Source organism: Protopterus annectens, chromosome 9.part0, assembly GCF_019279795.1.
Source record: "Protopterus annectens isolate FY-2018-M chromosome 9.part0, PAN1.0, whole genome shotgun sequence".
NCBI lineage: Eukaryota > Metazoa > Chordata > Ceratodontiformes > Protopteridae > Protopterus > Protopterus annectens.
Window position 1 is genome coordinate 1364206181 of NC_056743.1, and position 21322 is coordinate 1364227502.

Below are 21322 nucleotides of genomic sequence, written 5' to 3' on the forward strand. Positions count from 1 at the left end.
TTGTAATGCAGGGGTTTTATCAGAGTAGTAAAGAATCTTATAGGTTAATATAAGCTGGTTATAAAGAAGAAGGTGGGGAAGTCCAAGCTAGTTGAGTTGTTTAATGGCTGAGCAGTGGTGTGTTTGATATGGCCTGTTGATGGTGAACTTTGCAATTATGTTGTAGCAGGCAGCAAGTTGGGTTAAATCTGATTTTCTAAGATTGGTGAGGATAGGAGAGGCATATAGAAGAGTAGTGGTGAGATGTGTTTGTGCTATTTTAGCCCTGGTGCTATTTGTGAGTAACTGTATTTCTATATAGTCCCCCATGTTTTTATGTACTTTCTTTATGGTGAGTGAAATGTGAGGATCAAATTTCATGTTGCAGTCTATCTCAACCCCTATAAGTTTGGTGCGAGCGACCAGAGAAATGGTTGTTTTGTTGTTAGAAAAGATAGTAAATGTGGGTATGGTAGTGGAGTGTTAGTAGGCTGGAATATTAGAACTTTGGTTTTATTGGGGTTAAATATTAGTTGAGAGTTGGTAAGCCATTTTTCTACAGAAAAGAAAGAGCCCTGTATTTGTAGTTGCAGTTCTTGGAGGGAAGGAGAGGAACAGTGAAGTGTAGAGTCATCAGCATATTGGATGACTGAGGCATGTAAAGAACAGGAATGGAGGTTGTTAGCAAACACAGAGAAAAGTAAAGGTTCAAGGATGGAGCCTTGGGGAACACCCAGTGTGACTTGTAATAAAGGAGAGAGTTCTTGCCTCCACTGTATTGCTTGCTGTCAACCTGTCAAGTAGCTTTGAAACAAGGTAATGGTGGGTTTACTAAGATTCAGTTCAGAGAGGGATTTAATCAGTTTGTTGTGGTTGACCTTATCAAATGCCTTAAAGAGGTCAAGAAAAATAGCAGAAACACAGTTGCCATTATGTCTGTGTTTGTTTACTATGTGGGTGAATGACATAAGTGAAGTTGTGGTGCTGTGATGGGGCCAGAAGCCATGTTGAGTGTTTGTGAGAAGGTTGTGGGTGATGACATAATCCATGATTTGTGTGTGCATACACCTCTCCAATATTTTGGACAGAGGTGAAAGTATCGCTATAGGCCGATAGTTGGTTAACTTTTTTGAGTTACCTCCTTTCTGGAGTGCTATAATGTGAGAAATGTTCCAAATTTCAGGGACTAGATTTTCAGATATCGAATGGTTGATAAGAATAGAAACAAGGTATACAACGGCATCAGCAGCTATTTTCAAAAATTCAGCTGACAGTTTATCAGTTGCTAAGGTGGTAGGTTTTAGTTTCTTCATAAGCCCCCATGCCCCCCCAACTATATATATCAACTCCAGGGTCGCACAACATTGGAGAGGGGGGCAAATCCCTGTTAAGTGCCTTGAATACTGGTTGTCGACCAAATGAGTGGTCGACCAAATGAATGTCGATCAAATGGTCTGTCGATCTTCTGAAGTAGAATATATGTATATATATATATATATATATATATCAGGGGTATGGTGGTGCAGGGATTTCTAAGTCCACACACCCTGGTGCTGGACATGTGAATGTCAATGCTTTGAGACTTGCTGCTGTTTTATGATGGCACTTATGAGTGCTGAGCATGTATGAGTTGCATTATTTTCATGTAGCCCAGGAGTGTAATGATTCCATTGCATCATATGGGGAATAATGTAAACGTGGAGGCACCAGAATTGCTAGTTATGCAATTCCTTGGCATGTCCCTGGGTCCTCGCCAGGATAAAATGATGAGAAGAACAAGTCAATCTTTGCTAGGGGCATACTTGTAACACAACCTACAGTATAGTATGTGAGCTATCCCATTGAAATATGTCATGTTCTAGATCAGATATTCAACTGATATTGTAACGTGTGATAAGAAGGCTGTACAGCATATTCAGACAGTAATTTCTAATTCTAGGTAATTGTGTGATGGACGTTTCAAAACGTCATTTGCACAATTAAAAAAAGTTCTGTTTTTTAAGAGGGTATAAAGTTCCTTGTGCAGAGGACTGCACCTTCTATATTTACTACTCAACATAGTCAACTCTCATAGTGTTCTGTTCTGGGGTAAACAGAACTTTCCCTTTCCATGGCCTTGTTTGACAGGGTCACTCTTTGCCTACTTGTGCAACTCGATTAATTATTCCTTTAGTTTCTTTATCAACAGAACTGACAATTAAGAAAATAGGACTTTCCATGCAAACAAATGCAGTGTAGGTGATGGGAAGGGGGATTATTCCAGTTAGGAAATGAATGTGTTAAGCATAAGTGATTATTTTCTACGTGGTCCCTTCATACCTCCATTACTGTCAGATACAGCAGGGAGACCAGGGACAGCTTCACATTTGAGGGAAACAGGACAGAGGCTCTGAAACTTCAGCCACTATAATATGTGTAGGTATAGGTACAGGTTCATACTAGGCTAACTGCCCTTGTGAGCTATTTAAAGCCTAGCCAATTATCCTTTGTGAGACTCAAACTCAGCACCTTATGTTTGTAAGGCAAACACCTTAACCATTAGGCCACCATCCCTGGACATAAATGAAGAAATCAATGAAAACTACTTAAGGCAATAATCAGAATAGAAGCAATTAGATTTCTGGCAGTAGTTTTGATGGGATTCTAAATTTTATAAAAGAGCCCGAGTACGTGTATAAAAAAACATCTGCAGTCAGCAGCAAAGGTGTCCTATATCATCAAATGATGGAGAGATGGTACTGAAGGCTGGTGGCATTTTACTTTATCATACTCCATTTCACAGTCTGTTATGGAGCTTATCAAAAAGCTTGGCCACATAGCATAATCTGGTGGGAATCTAACAATGTCACTCATTAGATAGATTCATTTGACACATTTTAGGTTGACACATTTTAGGTGAAAGTTTGCAATCATCCAGCCAGTCATCCAGACTGGCTTAGAAGTCTGCTAGGGACTCTGCTTAACATGCAAGCATTACCTCTTGTAGTAGTGGGAAATATGTGGGGTTATGTACCAGCCATGGGAAATATGTGGGGTTATGCATCAGACATGTCATCTGGTGTCAATTATGAACCTAGTAAGGGAAAATGGCATAGGACTAACACTTCTTTGAACAATGAGAAGATACCAAGAAGGATAAATTGTGCAAAAAAGAATTTTCCAACCATCACAGAATCATGGTGAACAAAGGAGAGAGTCTGTTACCAGCGCAGTTACCCAAGTGCATAATGATTGCGTCTAAATTAAATAGCATATTGTCTGCATGGAAAGCAAGAACAATGTCAAAAATATCCAAAGAAAGTTATATTTCTTGATATGGGGGGTAAGTCCATGATAAGCACAGGAGGCATTTGCTTGGTTCAGTTCTTAGTGGAGTATCTGCATATCAGAACTGAATTTGATAACTGTTCCAGTCTAAAGTCAGCATCAAACTTGCTTAATGAAAGTCCGTAAGGGGCAGGCATTTATAACACAGAACAGGCAGACCAGGACACAACCATGTGGTACACCACGAGTAACCATTTTCTACTTAGAGCAAACATCCCAGACCTTAACAGTACAGGTGTTGTAGGAAAATCAGTTACATCTCCATCAAACTACATATTATATTAATGCTGAGCATGGTAGGTCTGTCAATAATGCAAGCATGGGGGATAGGGCCAAAGGCATTGGCAAGGTCCATGTAGGTAGCATGAACTGTATGTTCCTTATCCATTGCCTTGGTAATCCTTTCAAAGACCTCAGACAAGCTGATCATAGGCTGCCTTTTATAGATTCATAGGTAAGTACTGGGCTTGCTGCCATTTTGGGCCTTTTTAAGCCTAGCCAGTTTCCTTTTTTGTGCTGGAAATAATCTATAACTAAATGGGATAGGCTATCCTTAACCATAACATTGTTGATAATTATATATTACCCCTAATTAAAAGAACTGGATAATACCATAGGTGATTTAATAATTATAATTTAAAAATTATATTATTTTATACTGTCAAACTAGTGTGCAGCCAGGAATGTAAGGTCACCTCTGTCACGGTATTAGTTCAGATATGTTTCTTACCCTTCAAATAACATTAGTGAGACTAATAGATCTGTAATCCTTACAGTAACTAAGGGCCAATCATTATTCAAGGACAACACAATACCTGTTCTACACACCTTAGAGAAAATGACCAGTGGAGATTCTCAGGCTGAAGAGATGATGGAGGGGTTTTGCTTGATGGACTCAAGATAACATACAGGGGCATTGTTAAGCTACATGGTACTAGTATTTTTGATTTTGAAAAGCACCAAAAAAGACTTAGCCCAAAGTAATTTCAGGAGGAAAATTGTTATGCAGAAAGGAGAGGAATGGAGGCACAGATTGCATGGTGAGTAGGGAAAGGTTGTAGGGCAATTTGTCTGGAAGAATATTAGCAATATCCCCAATGTCAGAGAAGGAGGTGCCATTAGAGATAAGTTCAGTAAAAAATGGTACAATACTTCTAAGCTTCCTACTCCAACTGAAAAAAGGCCTTATGGTTGCCTTTTGAATTAGCTGCAGCCCTAAATTCACAGTTGGCCTTGCATTTCTTAATGATAAGTTTGAGGGACATCATCAGTAGTTTTAAATCTCCTTAATAATAACAACCACAACAACAGGTTAGTCAGAGGTCAGTGACATTCTACATTGTTTAGCAACAGCAAGGATTTTTTCTTGTTCAGTTTATTGCCAAGAAACAATAATATTTCCAAGAAAGTGGTTCATAGGTTCATAGGTTCATACTAGGCTATCTGCCCTAGGGCATTTATAAGCCTAGCCAGAGTATGGTTGGCTTTCGCCACCCATTTTAAATTAATTTTGCTATGCCCTTTTTCGAGGTTAGTATACTGTGCCTCTGTCTAACAGTGACACAGAAGTGATACCCGGGGTAAACCTATGATCTCCCATCCACTCATCAAGATTTCTCTTGAAGAGAGTCAATGAGGGACTGGGATTTTATTCCAAAGTGAAGGGAGCCTCTGGGTTATGAATCTGTCCCTCCAGCATGTCCTATTTATTTCAGTGCTGAGGTTCAAGTCTCTCGAGCGTGTAGCTCGATGGGATTTGGATTTTTTGAGGTGCAGCATGTCCCTTAATTCCGGGTTGGACATGGCTTTATACGTCAGGCACAGGTCGCCTCTGAGCAGGCGGTATGCCACTGAGTAGAGCTGGAGTTTCTTTAACCGGGCAGCATATGGCATCTGTTTGAGCCCTTTGATCCTCTTGGTGAGGTACTTTTGGGGTCTTTCAAGTTGCTGCATGTGTTTGGTAAGGTACATCCCAAAAGGGGCATTGTACTCAATTATGGGCCTGATGAGGGATGAGTAAAGAGGCACAATGACCTCCCCTAATCTAGATGTGAATCCCTTCATGATTAGGTGGGCTATATAAAATGCTTTTCTAACCACTTTGGCCACGTGGTTGTCAAATAAGAGATTGCTATCAACTTGGGTCCCCAGGTCCCTAATTACTTCTTCTGTACTTAATGGATTACCACCTATGTGGTAATTTGTGGACACTTTGTTTTTGCCAAAGGGGATGACTATACACTTTTTGGCATTTAGCTTGAGGCCATGGCTCTGGCACCAGTTGTCTGTTTCTATGAGGCCCTTTTGGAGGATGTTTGTGTCGGCTGGAGAGTCGATTATGGTGCCCAGTTTGCAGTCATCTGCGAACTTGGTCAGCCACAGTCCTTCTGTGTTGGCCTGTACCTCGGAGAAATATATACCGAACAAGAGAAGTCCCAGGACTGAGCCTTGTGGGATGCCACTTGTAACTGGTTTGGAGTCTGACATGGCTCCAGCAATTCTAACCATGTGGGTTCTGTCCTTGAGCCAGTTTGCAACCCATCTAGTGAATTAGGGGTTTATATTTAAGCTGGTGAGCTTATCTATAATGCCCGAGTGGGGTATTGATTCGAAGGCTTTTGCGAGATCCAGGTAGGCTGTGTGGACCACCTTCCCTTCGTCAATGGCCTTGGTGACTGTTTCAAAGAAGTCAACCAGGTTTAAGAGGCAGAATCTGCCCTTAACAAAGCCGAACTGGGTAGGATCCAGTGTCTGTAGGTCCCCAATATCTTTATTTATGAGGTTCATGATGATCCTTTCCATAGCTTTGCAGACCAAGCTAGTCAGGCTTATGGGGCAATAGTTTCCAGGGTCTGTTGAGGCACCACCTTTGTGGAGAGGGACGACTGTAGCTGTATGCCACTCTGTGGGTACATATCCTGTAGTAAGGCTGAGATTGAACAGTAGTTTTATGTTTGGGTTTAGCTCTTCTTGGAGTTCATGTAGGATGCAGCCCGGGACAACGTCTGGTCCCATTGATGCTGTGTTTTTTGCTTTGGAGAGGGCGGCTCTTACCTGAGCATCTGAGATGTCAGGGGGGCAGCACTCTGCTGGGATAGATATTTGCCATTTTGGTGGGGGGGGGGGGTTTGCGCTGAACCTGTCAGCTAGGATGTTGGCAATGTCTGTGGGTTCGGTGTATTTTTTGTCATTTTGGACTAATTCTGAGCATACCTGGGAATTCCCATCCAGGTTCCTAACATAACTAAAGAAAGCCTTGTGATTATCCTTAGTGTCCTGTGCAATTTTTCTCTCGAAGTTGGCCCTAGACGATTTTATGAGTGCCCTTAGTTTTTTGCTAATACTGATCAGAGATGCCTTCCCTTTTTGGGGTTTTGCTCTATCATGTAGTAGCTTCCTCCTTCTATTGTATAGTTTGTTTATGGCTGGGGTCCACCAGACAGGATGTCTGCCTTTGGAGGATTGGGTCTTGGTTTTATTTGGGATTGCATGATCCATGCATTCCTGAAGGTGTTCATAGAATGCATTTATAAAGGATTCTGCGGTCTGGGCCATATTTTCCACAGGCCCGGGGGCTTTGAAGGATTCCACTTCAGTTTTGAGGAGTGTGAAATTTGCTTTAGAGAAGTTTTTCACTGTGGTTTTCTGGGCAGGGGGTGGGGTCGGGATGTGAATATCCAGTGAGATCAGTTTATGGTCTGATCTTACCAGTGAGGGACACTTCTGGTCTGGAGCATAGAGTCCCCATGTTGGTGATGATCAGGTCCAGTATGTTTTCCCCTCTTGTGGGAGTGGTAACAAGTTGTTCCATAGCATTTGAATTTATGAATTCTAGGAACCTTTGGGCTAGGATGTTGGAGCTAAAGTAATGCTCCCAGTCTATGTTTGGGTAGTTGAAGTCACCCAATATAATTATGTTTGGAGAGACCTTCATATTTTCCAGTGTTCTCAGGAAGGCCGAGTGAGGTTCCTGGGTTTGGGAGGGTGGTCTGTAGCAGGCTATAAACTGGAAGGCAGTTTTACCCACTGTTAGTTGCACATGGATAGTCTCTGATGCTTCGTGCTTTGTCACCAACCTGGAGGTGTGGGTATCTTTAATGAATATCGATACTCCCTCTCCTTTTGTAGTTCGGTCCAAGTTTTGGGGCCGAAAAGCATGGTATGAGGTATAACCTGGTAGTACTTGGGGTGTCTCAAAAGCCCTGAACCATGTTTCTGTTACTGCACATATATCGATGTTCTCCATGCTAAGGAGAGTTTCAAGTGTGTGCATCTTGAGGTTTAGACTTCTGGCGTTGAGTAGCATTACTCTTAGTTTCTTATCCCTTGTGATACCTATGGAGGTGGGTTTGTCTTTTGAGCCTTGCCTAAAAAAGGCACTATGGTAGCAAGAGCCTTTGCCAATATCCGAAAGCCCAGGGGTGACAGGTGCAAGCCGTCCCTAGCGAAGCATCGTGGCTTGTCGAGCATATAATCCCAGGCCGACAGGCATTGGATCCCCTTTGAATGACACCAGTACTTAAGCCAATTGTTGAAATTGATCATCTTGTCTTCATATTGTGGCATCACAAATAGAAAATATAGGTCTTAGATGACTGAATATACATACTTTAAAAAAACAATTTTGTCTTTTTAAAAAATAAGCTCAGAGACTCCATTAGACCAGTTTTCAAATATATACTCTATATATAGTATAAAACATTTAAAATATTTAAAACTCATTTGAATATATTCTAAAACTACATAACCATATTCTTAAAAAAATGTACTTAAAAGTGATATTTACTCTAAAAGTAGTCACTGTTTTTTAGTTAGCTTTTCTTTTAATAACTTTTACAATTCACACTGTAATTAAGCTCTGAGAACTTGTATGCTTGTAAAATTATCTGCCATTTATACTCTATATTCTAACTTGTATGCTGCAGTGGTATGGCTGCAGCATTGTTACCTCACAGCAAGAGGTTCTCCCGTTCGATTCTCAGCTTGGCTTGGGAGTACCTTCTGTGTGGAGTCTGCATGTCCTCCCTGCAGTTGGATAACGTTTGAAAGACATGTGTACGTAAATGGGCATGCCTTCGTTGAAGGTTGGGCATCGAGCTGGCACCTCGGCGTTTCGTAAAAATCCACTGCCAATCATTAGTGGGCCAGAGTTCCGCTCTGGCGACCCCTTACCAGGAGAAAGCCAAAGGACAAACATTCTAACTTGTTTCCACATTTTTTGACACTTTTCATCCTGTGCAACATGATCTAATACATAAAAAATACACATATTAAAATCACTACACACAATGTTATGTCTGAATACTGTATTAAATGAGCTCTTTTGCTTGCATATCCATTCTGTTTCTTAACTTTCAGTTTTGCCTATGAAAAATATCTCAAATGTTAGAACACTGTGATGCATTAATCACATATTCTGAAGTACAGGTAAAAGAAATTGGGATTTATAAGACTTGTATGTGCATAGTAAAAACTGTCCCCATTGGAGACGGACATGTTGCTGTTAAAAAATTTGTATCACTTTTCCCTTAAATGTGTTCTGTGGTACTGTTTTTTTTTCTTTTTCTTAGATGTCTCATCAACAAATACTAAAACAACAGAACCTGCTGTTATGTCCTTACACTATCTTTTACTATATCAGTATTGACTTGCTTTCCAGTCTCTGTGATTGGGAAAGGGGTAATAGCCACTGCTTTGGATGTGAGGGAGGTTACTGGTGACACGACCTGGGGCTATTAATTACCCCTTTACAACAGTTTCCCTTGGTAACAGCTTACTGTAATTTTTTTTCTTTCATTAATGTAATATATTGTCGTTTAGTATTAGAAGCCATAATGAGATCCTTTAATGTTATCCTCTGACCTTTTCCCACATTCTCCTTTAAATATTTTGGAGGCATACACTGATAGTGAAAATGGAATTATTGCCAAAGTTGTTATAGCTGACACAAGTATTCATACTTTGCCACTTAAGATTGTTAGAAACTTCAGTGTCTACATAATCTATACTGACAGTTACTTTTTGTGAGGTAGAAAGTGAGACAGCTAGTCAGATGTCAAGATTATCAGCAATATCTTGAAAGTGATGACTACAACAGGATAAAAAGTTAGGCCAAACAGCTCTTTAACATAAACACTCAGACTGTGATTAGATTCCAGGCTGGATGAATAACCTAGGCTCTAAAGACTCTGGCTAGGGAAGGACAGGAGCATGGCCAAGATCAAACTATGCAACCATCCATGGGGAAGGCCGACCGTTTTAGTTTTGTTACAGTAGTTAGAGGAAAGGCCAGCACTGCATTTTCATGCACAATGACTTGGGGGTGGGGGGCCCAGAACTTATCCAATAAATGCAAGCAATTCAGTGAACATCTTGACTGGGTAGAAATATGTAACTGTAGCTCTGTGGGCATGAGCATTACAGCACTACTACCAACTAATGGGAGAGTTTTTTTAAGAACATATAAATATTCTAGTCTCTCACTAGGTGGTAGTTTCAGTCCCATGGCCTTACTTATCACACCTATAATTTTCAATTGTCAGGAGCAAGGCAAAGGCAGCACAATTCTCAAAGGCTGTTGGGAGTCAGAGGCTAGAAATAGTAGTATCACTGGTGTTACCTTTGCTGAATATGGGACTGATATGAGTAGCATTTCATACTGCTCCATTAGTGCCAGTGAAAAAACTTTAAAATGTACATATAGTAATTAACAGTGATTCTGATTATTAATGTTGTTGTTTTGCCAAGTGCTCGTTTGCTCGAGTGGTTGCCAGGTGAGCTTTTATCTTTACCACTGTGTTTACTTGCATGTTTTCAAAGGAAGGAAAATGTGAAGGAAGCTGGATCCTGAGGCAGAATAGCAGAGGCACTAGGTGGATAAAAATAGGTTTGGAGATATGTCTGAAAACACTTACAAGAAAACTTCATTTATGAGCATGTCTAAAGTGTCTCTGGAGTGCCATGCAAGGAACAGAAAAAAAATTGTGGTTTGGCTTTATTCATTGATAGCAGTTTCTGAGATAAAAATTTCTGCAACAGACTGCAGCACAGGTTTATTCTGTTACAGATAGTAAGAGGGTATCTTTAGAACTCATGACTCAAGTATAGCCAACATTTCTCTTTGTTGTTTTTTTTTTTTTTTTTTTTTTTTTTTATGGTTTGTGCTGGATTTTTATCATTTAGGTATCTCACAGTAAGGTCAGAGATTCTTCGATGGAAAAGAATATATAAAAGGAGTATTTATTTTATATCAAATAAAAACAGGCACATTTGTGAGAGTCAAGGTATTCAAGGAAATTTACTGTAAATGTTTTATGTGTTTTAAACATTAACTAGCATGGGGGAGCAGAAATGTTAATTGGACCATTAAAAGCCATAGACTAAACAGGAACCAAAGTCCAAGTAATACTAAACACTACAGAAAGATAAATAAGCTATATTAGAGTTAATGATCCAAGCAACTCATATAGTACATCACATTTTGGAAAAGTACTGGTAAAATACACTGTTATAGGTGCCTAGGCCATCCAGGCTCAGTAGTGGTGGTGCAGTGTTTAGCATTGTTGCCACGCAGCAAGAGGTTCTCTGGTTTGATTCTCAGCTGGAGCACATTCTGTGAATAGCATCTTCTCCAGAATGTTTTTCTCTAATGCCAATACACATTAACATGCTATGACAGACTACAGCTACTCTGGGACCATAAATAGGGTTAACTGGGTATTGAACATTGACTGTCTGAATGAATGAAGAAAGTCATGAAGAGGATTTTAGAGCTAGTTATGCAGAAAAAAATGTTTCATTTTTGTAGGATTATGTGGTGGTAATGATAATTTTACGTACATTAGATAAACAATTTTAAATAGTATTTTTTTTTTGTTTTATGTGGTTTTCTGTGTATGTCATGACAGATTTCATGTTTACAGCCCTAAAAACATGTTTATACATTGAAAACTAGAAGAAAAAAAAAAACACAACATAATACAGAAAACAGTGGATGAAGTAAACTAGTAATATATAAAAGTGAGCAGGTGTGCATGAGTGTCCACCAGTATGGTAAATGGGGGGAATTATACCAATACTGCATGGTAATAGCTGCATGAAAAAATGTATTTTGAATTTACTGTTTAAATCTCTGGTGTGATGTAACGTATATATGAGCATATGTATGACATAAAAAAAAGGAAAAAAAAAGAATTAAATAACACAGATACTATTTATAAGCATGTGAGGAAGAATCTGGGGCATTTTTTCAAATTCTTTATTTTAGAAAAGGTGGAGAAGAATGCCTGAGGAGGCCCTTGGTCAGTTATTCTAGAAAACACATGAACTACACTGGCAATTACTTGTAAACATGCACAACTGGCCAGGGCTTAATGATTATATAGCAAAAGCACCACTGTATATTGCAACAGATATGTTAAGCTTATGTGTGAATGGTAAATTTGGAGTTGGCGATTCATTTATGTATTACATATATACATTTTTGTTGGGGTCTTGTTTTAATAAGGATATTAAAGTTTTTTTAATGTTTTTTATTTAGGTAATGTAAGTATTTAACATGTGTCCTTAAATCAAACAGCTAATCGTGTGACGAAAGCTAGTTTTTAAGTGGCATTTTTGAATATGGCTACATCTGAAGAGGTTTTATGGTTACGCAAGATGAAAGCACTTATGTTTTAAGTGTTTTAAAGTAAATGGTTATACTTATCTAGATTATTTTATTCGTTTATCTGAAGGACTTTCATTCCTTTGGCAATTCTGTGTAGTGGTTCTAGTTTGTCGTGTTTAACCTTGCTTGGAGTTTGTTACATTCCCCAATGCCCTGGCCAAAATGTACCCTTGTAGTATAAATACCACCTCAGGTTTCCACTAAAAGGAGGCTACTAGCCTGGTGGGACTAACCTGGTCAACAAAGTTTAAAACTGATAAATAAAAAATGCACAGAGTAGAAAAACAAATGTGAATTATTTTTATGAGAGGGAAGCAGCAGGTGAGAACAGAAGGTCAAAGTACAAGGGATGTAGGTCAGAAGGGAGCTAGGTTATGTGTTCTGGTGAAAAGCACTTGATTTAGATTTTTGATGGATGTGTCTTTTGAGTTGAGCTCTGAATGTGGTGAAACAGGAGAATTATTTTAAGTGAGAGATGACTGATTGCCAGAGTTTGGATGCAAGAATGTAAAAGTAATGGTTGGTAGATTGCAGCTTGATTTGGAGCGTCTAGAATGAGAGAGCTAATTGGGAAAGGTTGCAGAGTTTATTGTCAGTAGCATAGCTAAGGCAGGTTGAGAGGTTTAAATGCCCTGGGCACAACGTATTGCAAGGATGTGATGAGCTAATCCTGATCTCTAATGCAATATGGGCTTTTAAAAGCTGGTATTGTATTTGTGGTCAAGGCTGAGCATTGCAGTGCTCCATGTGTGGACTAAACTGTAACAACTGCTTACTACACTGTATCAAGCAGTTTGCTACTGTTTAAAAGTAAATAAAAAAAAAAATCTCTTTATTTATTTATTTTTTTATTTTTTTAAATAGAACCTGAGCACTGTAGCACTCTATGCAGCCAGGGTATAAACTGTAGCAAAGTGATAAAACATGAGGAGGGAAGAGCAATGGAAGTTAATGTGAGTTTGCCATTTTCAAAAGAAGGAAACAAATGAGTCAAACAGTAAAGGAAACTGAAGAAAAAAGTCTGTCCTGGGAATAATCAGGGAAGAAATCATTACAGCAATGACAAAGGACAGCATCTCTTTAGTGGCAAGGTGGGTGTCATCAGGACAAAGGTTTTCTTTCTGGTTATTGAGGCATTACCAGCAAGCTTCAAGCAGAGAGACCCAAAGGGCTAAATGAAGTATGTGACAGGCAAGGCTGGAGATAGAATGAAGGCAGGACAGAGATGCATGTAGTTTGGTTGGGAGAAATTCAAAGGGGCTAAGGAATGACAGAGTTTAAAATATATATGTCAATGAACAGTACAGAGACCGAGTGTTTGGAAGTTTGGTCATTAAGAGAAGCGCAATGAGAAAGTGTTAATTAGGATACCAGAAATCATGCCGGGAAGACTGAGCCTTCTGTATGTTGTACAAGTACTGCTGTAAATAGTCTTCCTGGAGATGTGTATGTAATGCTGCTAAACATTACCTGAACAATTTCTGTGTTGTACAAGTACTGCTGTATATAGTTCTCATGGAGCTACGTATGTAATGCTGCTAAATGTTACCAGAGAATTTGTATGTTGTATACTTACTACTGTTATAATTTCTTGTGGATCTTTTCTCCTCAGTCCTGGGCTGAAAATGGGCTGGTTTGCCCAGTCAGATTTTCCAGTAAGCAAATGGAATATATAAATAAATAATTCTTCAGGGAGGGATCTTGATAGATATGGGGGCAGATGATTCCACTAGAGATTACTTCAGTGCTGAAAATACAGGGAAGGGTAGGGATTAACCTGATTCCTCATATAGTAAAAAGCTATGATACAGTCTGAGAGTCTTAAGTAAGAATAAGGTTTTCACCAAAGAGACTTGTTAGGGTATAGAGTCATTATTCGTTAAATAGTATCATAAAAAAAAGGAGTCAGAGTCATTGAAGGGTGGGCAGCTGGCAGCTGGGGGTGAACGCCTGCATTAGAACTGGTAATGGCTGGATAGGATTAATGTACAATGGCTTAGGTGAAGGTTGGGCTGTGGAGATTATGATAATGTTAAAAGGAATGCTGGCAAGAGGTAAGTGAAATATAAAATAACAATGAAGTATGGAAAAAAGTGTGGAAACATGTAGAGAGTGCTAGTTTATGATCAGTACTTCATAGGTTGGTACTAGGCTATCGGCCCTAGGGCCTATACAAGCCTAGCCGTAACAATTCCCTGGCTATTTCTTCCCACACTATTTACTTCCCTGGACCCCTGTCTAGCAGGGCGACTGACATGATCCTCAGGGTGAATTTCCTTTCTCCCATCCAATCATCAAGGTTCCTTTTGAAGAGGGCCAAAGAGGTTTGACATGTATGGGCAGTCTATTCCAAAGTCTGGGGAGTCTCTGGTTCAGGAACCTATCCCTCCAGCATGTTTTGTTTATTGTGATGACAAGGTTTAGATCCCTGGAGCGTGTGGCTCTGAGGGATTGGAATTTCTTTAAGTGCAGCATATCCATCAGCTCTGGGTTTGACATGGCCTTGTATGTTAAGCAGAGATCGCCTCGGAGTAGATGATATGCGACAGAGTATAGCTGGAGTTTTTAAGGCGGTCAACATGGGGCATCTGCTTTAGACCTTCAATTCTTTTAGTGAGGTATTTCTGCAGCCTTTCCAGTTGTTGCAGATGTCTTGAGAGGTACATACCAAATGGGGAGTTGTATTCTATAATGGGTCTAATGAGGGATGAGTACAGTGGGACAATGACCTCCTTTTTTCTGGATGAGAAGCCCTTAGTGATGAGGTGAGCCACATAGAAGGATTTCCTGACTGTTGTGGTGATGTGATTATTGAATGTGAGACCACTGTCCACCTGTGTCCCCAAGTCTCTTATCACACTTTCGGTGTTTAGTGTACTGCCACCTATGTGGTAATTTGCAGGTACATGTTTTTTCCCCAAAGGGGATAACTATACATTTTTTGGCATTGAGCTTGAGCCCATGGCTCTGGCACCAAGCATCTGTTTCTGTAAGGCCCTTTTGTACAGTATCCACATCATTTGGGGATTCAATAATGGCTCCCAGTTTGCAGTCATATGTGAACTTTGTTAGCCAGAGTCCCTTAGTGTTGGCCTGTACTTCAGAGTAGTACAAACAAGAGATGCCAAACGACAGAGGTCCCAGGACTGAACCCTGAGGTACTCCACTTGTCACTTGTCTGGAGCTGGATTTGGAGTCAGTTACTTTTAAAGTGTGGGTTTTGTCAGTAAGCCAGTTGGCAACCCATCGAGTGACATAGCGATTAATGCCCAGCTTAGTAAGTTTATCTATGATTCAGGAGTGGGGTATGGTGTCAAAGGCCTTGACGAGGTCCAGATAGGCTGTGTGGACTGTCTTACCCTTGTCCACGGCTCTGGAGACCGATTTGAAGAATTCAGTCAGGTTCAGGAGACAAGATCAGCCCTTCACGAACCCAAACTGGGTGGGGTCCAGTGTTTTAAGGTTGCCAATGTCTTTGTTTATAAGTTCCATGATAATACGTTCCTAGGCCTTGCAGATCAGGCTCGTCAGACTGATGGGGCGGTACTTCCTGGGATCCAAGGTGGATCCCCCCTTGTGGAGTGGGATAACTGTAGCTGTGCACCACTCAGTGGGCATGAAGCCTGAGGTGAGGGAATGATTAAACATGACACTTAGGTGAGGTGCCAGTTCATTTTGTAGTTCATGTAGTACACAGCCCGAGATGTCATCTGGTTCCATGGATGCTGTATTCTTAGCTTTGGAGAGTGCATTTTTTACCTGTGTGGCTGTTATTACCGGAATTTTGCAATCTTCCGGTATTGAGATGGGCCATTTAGCGGGTGAGGGGGGGTAAAGTTGGCACTGAACTGATCTGCCAAGATATTGGCAATATTCTTGGGATCAGTCTATTTAATGCCATTCTGTTGCAGCTCAGAGCAGATCTGAGCATTGCCATTTAGATTCTTGACATATTTATAGAATGCCTTGTGGTTGTCTTTGGAATCTTTTGCAATTTTATTTTCGTAACTAGCTTTTTAGGATTTTATGAGGGATCTCAGCTTCTTACTGAGGCTGGTAAGGGAGTTTTTTGCATCCTGGGATTTTCCTCTTTTTCTGCAACAGTTTCTTCCTTTTGTTGTAAAGTTTGTTTATGGCAGGGGCCCACCAGATTGGCTTCCTTTTTTTGGAGGAGAACATCTTGGTTCTATTTGGGATGGCACGAGTCATGCATGAGTGGATGTGCTCGTACAGTGTCTTAGTGTAGGACTCAGCAGTCGAACTTTCAGTTCTCGATGGCATGGGTGTCATGAAGTTTGTAACTTCTGACTTGAGCAGCATGAAGTTGGCTTTGGAGAAGTTTTTTATGGAGGTTTCCTTACTGGGGGGGTGGGATGTGGATGTTAAGGGTGATTAGCTTATGGTCTGACCTGACCAATGAGGGGGTGAGCATAGGTGTGAAGCATTGATTTCCCATGTTGGTAATGACCAGGTCTAGGATATTGGAGCCCCTGGTGGGACTATGGATTAGTTGATCCTGGGCATTGGAATTTATGAATTACAAGAACCATTGGGCAAAGGTGTTGGTACACGAGTAGTTTTCCCAGTTAATGGCAGGGTAGTTGAAATCATCCAGTATTAGGGTGTTTGGTTGTATATTAATATTTTCCAGTATGTTTAGAAAGGTGTAGTGAAAATCTTGGGGCATAGTGGGGGATCTGTAGCAAGCTACAATTTGGATTGCAGTCTTACCTAGTGTTAGTTGCTCCTGGAGAATTTTAGATGCATTTTGTTGGGCAACTAACCTGGTGGTGTGACTATCCTTGGTAATTATGGACACTCCTCAACCTTTAGTGTTTTGATTCTGGTTTGGTGGCCGAAAAGTGTGGTAAGAGTTGTAGCCTGGTATTGCAGGGGTGCTCTCTGGAGCCTTGAACCAGGTCTCAGTTACTGCACAGATATCGATGTTCTCCATTTTTAGGAGTGCCTCGAGAGTGTGCATTTTGGATATTTAAGGATATTAAACTGATGGCATAGAACACCAAAGAAAATTCAACCAGAATGTTGGTAGAAGATATATGGAAATGAAGCGCAACTGACCTAGATTATCTAAATGTGTTATGGGACAGTCCTAAGTTGCAACACAACTGGTAGATCATGCATTATCTATTATATCTGATAAAATATAAAAGATGGGAGCCACTAGAGGACAATTCGATTGTATGCCTCTTTTGGTGTGGAGCTGAAGGTGGGCTATGGTAACTGGTATTTATTTACTTTAAGAAGAATACGACAAAAATTGGAAAAAAAAGATGAGCTAGATGACATGCTTAGAGCAGAGCACTAAAATGGACAGGCAATATTTTTATAGGGTCAAAGAGTGAATGGTGGATCTTGCTTTGAAGAAGTGGAGTTAATAGATGAAGTAGAAGGGGAACCTGGCACTACAATGACTGCATTAAAATAATTGCGAAGGAAAGGACTGTTCCTTAAAAACAGAGGATGTAAAGAGGGGAGTATGCAAGGTTTGAACTTATTCATAGTTGTTACATGTCTTTTGTACATTACAAAGATGCTCAAGGAGCTCATTTTGTTGTCTTTCATATTGCTTAGTTTTACTTAATAAAAAATAAAGTTAAAATAAAGCATTTCTGTAAGATTGCAGACTCACTGTATCCCCATATATGGGTGCTTTTGTCCACCACAGCTTACTTACATAGACATTCTAAAACGTTGCACAGCCATTCAGAAGATGAAAAACATGAAAGCACTGATGGTTCACAAGCAGAAACCACACCCGCAGTGATTCCAAATAAAAAGGGGAATGTAAAGTTCAACACTGCAGAAATTCATTCAAGCAGATGAACCATCTTCCACCTTACACTCAGCCAATAGTAGAATAGCTGTATCTTTTTCCCCCATCATAAAGTGCAAAGTAAATTATCATCATTCTACTCGCATCTTTTCCTGCGTGCATTGTTATACAAAACTATTTTACATTTACTACTTCACAATCACAACACAGCTTTCTTAGTATAATACATTTCATAAAGTCCCACCATGTTGTTTTATGCACTCCGTGAAATCAGTAAATCAGAATAGCATTATGTTTCCCATCACACACTGCATCAAACAAGCTTTCTACACAACAATGGCAATATTTTCCATCATCATTTTAAAGTGCTGTATTGTGCTTTTACATCATCACAGAGTGGAAACACAACAGTTCCTTTGAAAGCTGTTTCTCATCCCAGTGTTGCATTAATATAGATTACTCAAGGCATTGTTGTTTTTGCTTTACATTATGCCAATACAATTTCAGCACATTGTTCTATAAGGAAGTATCTTTAATGTGTCATTACACTATCTGTTAGTGGATTAATAGCATACAAAACAATGATATCCTGGAATAAGAACAGGACCACCATTAATTGGAATTTGCAGGTGTTTTGAAGGTCATTGCTTCAGCAATGTCTTTTCTTTTGTATGTTGTCATCTTTTCTTCCTATAGTCATGCAAATTTCTATAGTTATGACAACTAAAATATTCCTTCTTGCTCTTAACATCACATAGGCATTAGCTAACACCTTGGACTTACTCAGGGGATGTCCTAAATCTAAAAATAATTTAGCATGATAGCAATCCTCTCACAACACCATTGTTCATCATTAGAAGTGTGAGGCAGTTGCCATCAATTGTTTGGAGTGTATGGACATTGACAACACAAATGTAATCTCTCTTTAGGCCTTATTGAAAATTTGTAGCATTTGATATGAAGGGTTATACTTGTCCACAGTTTAAATTACTTAAAAAATGTGAACTGAGAAGGATGCACTGATGGGATGATCAGAACACATGGCAGAAATGTCCATCCAAGCCAAGAGTGGATTAATTAGTTACATAGAACACATACAAAGTTCCCTGATTTGGCTCATAAATCTACAAACTGTGCAACACTCACAAAGCTGGCAACCATTTAATTTACATATTTGTGAAGGAGTAGTTAATATCGATATTATGGGTGCTTTCTTATGTATGCCTCTGCATGATTTCAATGCAGGACTCTGCTATACACTGTTTATTCACTGTAGTTTAATTAAAGAGAAGTACAAAGTAGACGTACAAAGAATCTGTCGCTCATTTACCTCTAAAACACTGCCATCGCGCAAGGTTATTAACACTGTAAATGCCTTTTGCCACATTTAACAAATCATTTTTTTCATTGCAATTTAAACTATGTGCATAAATCATGTACTCTGTATCTGTTCTGGTTCACTAACTTTTCTACTTTTGTTATACTATGCAAGACCCACCATTACATTTTAATTATCACCACCATTAATTTATTATTATTTATTATTATTATCACTATCAATTTCTTATAGTCAATACAATTGCATAGGGAGGCCAATGAACTTAACCCATGTTACCTACAGAGTCAAGAATATCATGAAGAGAGGAGTGGGTTTGGCATAATCATTAAGGTCTTTATCTCATAGACTCAAGGCTTGATTCTAGTCTTGGGTTATTGGCTAGGCTTAAAATGGCCCTTCCGGGTGATAAACCTGTTTAAAACTCTAAGCCTTTAATGAGTACTGTACATTTGATGCTAAATTGCTCTTTGTTTTGTGAAATATTTAAAATTTGATAATTGGGTGTGAGCTGGTACCTTACAGATTTCAATAGTCTTGACCTGGGTTACATGGCCAAGACACCATATATAATAACTACAAAAGTTAATAGTCATAATCTGTGGTTTGTCAATATGTTAATTTTACTAGTTTCAGATCACATTTTCAACAACATTTGGCTAACGATACATTCTTAGGTGTTACTGGAGACATACGCAGATGCATACTGATACAATATTACCCACATGTACTGCATGTGGCTTCCAACTGAAACGTCAGATCTCGAGTACCAACATACCATAAAAGACCAAAATGCAGGAGAAGATTGAATATTTAACATCACTGTTCAACTTCAAACTACATTTTTGGAGGGCGTCAAGCCCCCTGCAACCCTGAACACAACCCTGAACTTATAAACAGAGACTGTTGTACCTCAGAGAAAAGGGAGTTTTCCTGGAAATTACCATTTCAGACTTATTATATACAAGTCCGTTTTTTTTTTTTTTTTTGTACATTCAGTCTCAGCATTACAGGACACACTAAATGGGTCTGACATTTCAATTGGCTACCATTGAACATTGCATATATACTATAAGGTTAAATAGTCAAAATAATTTTGTACGATATCCACAATATGTATACATAACACATAGTTTCTGCTTATATATCAAACGTATGCACTCAATAGGTGAAACATGCAAGCAATGTCCCTGTTATTATGTGGGCAAAATGGAGAGAACCTTAAAAGAAAGAATATATGAGCATTTATATGCAATAAAGAAAGGTAACCTTACTAATGCACTAACAAAACATGTGGCAAATAATAAGGAGCATGCATTTAATTTTCTAATTATTGAACAATTGGAGAAGAACACCAGAGGGGGACCATGGACTTGGAAATGCACAAACTAATGTGGCAATTGAGGTTAGAGGCCCATTTATGGCCCGGTATTAATGAGTATAGTTCTATTAATAGCATTTTAAAACTGAAAGCACTGAACAGATAGATATTTTTGAGTTATAGGTGTCTGCAGACATTATTATCATTATTATTATAATTTTCATCATTATTATGCTTACTATTATGTATGTGCATGTGTGTGTGTGTGTGTGTGTGTGTGTGTGTGTGTGTGTGTGTATATATATATATATATATATATTGTTTTAGATATGTATTTCTATTGCCATAATTATACTTGTTTTAGTATTTTGGGTATGCATTATTAGCATTTGTATGTATATATATTTTTTGAAGTTTAAAGTAGTTTGGTATGATTATAGGTTTTATGATGTATTGTGTTTAACATATTTTATATTTAATATATGTTAGATATTTAATTCATAATATATATATATATATATATATATATATATATAGATATAGATATAGATATATATATATATATATATATATATTTTATAAGCAATCATGTATTGGGATTTTTAGATTTGGTTAATAATAAAAAAAATGGGGGAATATCCCTATATCTTTAAATTTTAAAGACATTTGGATGTCATAACCGGTTCTGTTGGATACTGGTGGGTTCTCAAATATTTAAGAGTTTGTTTGTGTCTTTCGGCTTTTCCCAGTTAGGGGTCGCCACAGCGGAACTCCGGTCCGCTAATGATTTGCAGTAGATTTTTACGTGCTGGCTTGCCGGGCCTAACGCACAACCTTCAATGAAGGAATGCCCATTCACGCATGTCGCCACACAGAAGACGCTCTAACTGAGAATTG

At 39.0% G+C, this 21322-nt stretch overlaps 1 protein-coding gene across 1 annotated transcript in view; it reads right to left on the minus strand.

The window, feature by feature from the left end:
• The window catches only part of LOC122812080 (gamma-aminobutyric acid type B receptor subunit 1-like), a 4315174-nt gene that overhangs the window by 4134820 nt on the left and 159032 nt on the right, over positions 1–21322 (minus strand). The window lies entirely within an intron of this gene.